This window comes from Belonocnema kinseyi, chromosome 10 (genome assembly GCF_010883055.1).
Source record: "Belonocnema kinseyi isolate 2016_QV_RU_SX_M_011 chromosome 10, B_treatae_v1, whole genome shotgun sequence".
Classification (NCBI taxonomy): domain Eukaryota; kingdom Metazoa; phylum Arthropoda; class Insecta; order Hymenoptera; family Cynipidae; genus Belonocnema; species Belonocnema kinseyi.
This window is the reverse complement of record NC_046666.1, coordinates 105574969-105576549: the sequence shown is the minus strand read 5'-3', so window position 1 is coordinate 105576549 and position 1581 is coordinate 105574969. Positions and strand designations below refer to the sequence as shown.

The following is a 1581-nucleotide window of genomic DNA, read 5'->3' as shown; positions in this document are numbered from 1 at the left end:
CGCATTGTCATCCTGGGAATTTCCGAGTACACCCAAGAAAAAAAAATGCCAAAGCGTAAAGCTTCAAAAATTGCAACAAACTCCGAATCGGAATGGGATTCCAATGAAAATGATGAACGTATTATCATACCTAATCCAGATTACTCTGGCTCTGATGGAGATGATTCATCAGATGACGAGAATTCGGGATCGGAATTTCCCAGACCGAATGTATCATATAGATCTGTTTTCCATAACTACACAGCATCTCAAAAACAATTGGAACCAAATCACGTTTTTTCATGGAGTAACGCAGAAAAAGTTTGCCCTGGAAATCTAGATGATCAAGTTTTTCTGTCTGATAATGTACGGAAAAAAATATTATCTATGTCACCTGTGGAGTTATTTGAATGCTTTTTCTCCAGAGAAATAAAAATTATATCATAGAAGCTAGCCAACAAAATGGCTTACATATATCTACAGAAGAACTAAACACTTTCATAGGTATATTAGTGCTGTCATCCTACCATATCCGAAATAATCAAGAAGAGTATTGGGAAACTGACCCCCTTGTAAAATGCTCTCCTGTAGCTTTAGCAATGAGCCGCAATCGATTTCGTGAAATCAAATCAAAAATAAAATTTTCAAAAACTGAGGATGCTAATGATAGTCTCTATTCTTTCTCTATTCTTTCCACAGCATGTAGTATCACTCCCATAACCCAAGTGAAAAGATTTTCACGAGCTGCTCAAGAGAGAGTAGAACTAGGATTTCCTCGAACTTTTTCTTTGTATAATAATTACATGGGAGGGGTAGATTTGCACGATTTCAGATGCAAAAAAGCTTCTTTATCTATTACTTCAAAGAAATGGACTTTTAACATTTTCTCACGAATAATAGAATCATCAATTACAAATGCTACCGTAATTTGGAAAATTTGCAACAAGAATAATATAGCTAAATTGAAAACGAAAGATTTCTGTAAAGAAATCAGCAGGAAATATTTGTCGCAATCAAAACTAGGTGATTTCGAAAGTCACAGATACGGATCACGAACAAGAGCATTATGTAATAATGAACAATGTCGCCAGAGGACTACTAGATTTTGCATTGATGGCAACATGTATTGCTGTTTACATTGTTTCTCAAAATTACATTCTGAAACAGCAGGATCAAAATGATTTCAACGGATTGAAATCTGAAATGAAAAAAATTCTCCATAAAAAAAATAAAAAAATGTAAAAAAAATATATAAGATCCCTTGAAAAGAAAGAGACTATCGATATTCGTCGACCTCCACGTTGGTGATAGTTGGGCAACGTAAACTTGGTTTGCGGCAGACGGACGACAGATATTCGTGAATCATTTTTCTCTTACACGATGCTTAGAACTATGAAAATTTTTTATTGAAAAACTATGCGCTTTTCGGAAAATTTCTCAAGAATAAAAAGTTCTTGTAATCAGCCGACGAATACGCGTGAATTTTTTCGGAGCGTTTTAAGCAAAATTTTGAATTTTGCAAAAATTGTTCATATGCAAAATCCAAAATTTTGCTCAAAACGCTTCGAAAAAATTCAAGCGTATTCCTTGGCTGATTACAAG

The 1581-nt window shown here is 34.3% G+C and overlaps 1 protein-coding gene across 1 annotated transcript in view; it reads left to right on the top strand.

Annotated features, from left to right (window-relative positions):
- The window catches only part of LOC117182276 (33 kDa inner dynein arm light chain, axonemal), a 508540-nt gene that overhangs the window by 292194 nt on the left and 214765 nt on the right, over positions 1-1581 (top strand). The window lies entirely within an intron of this gene.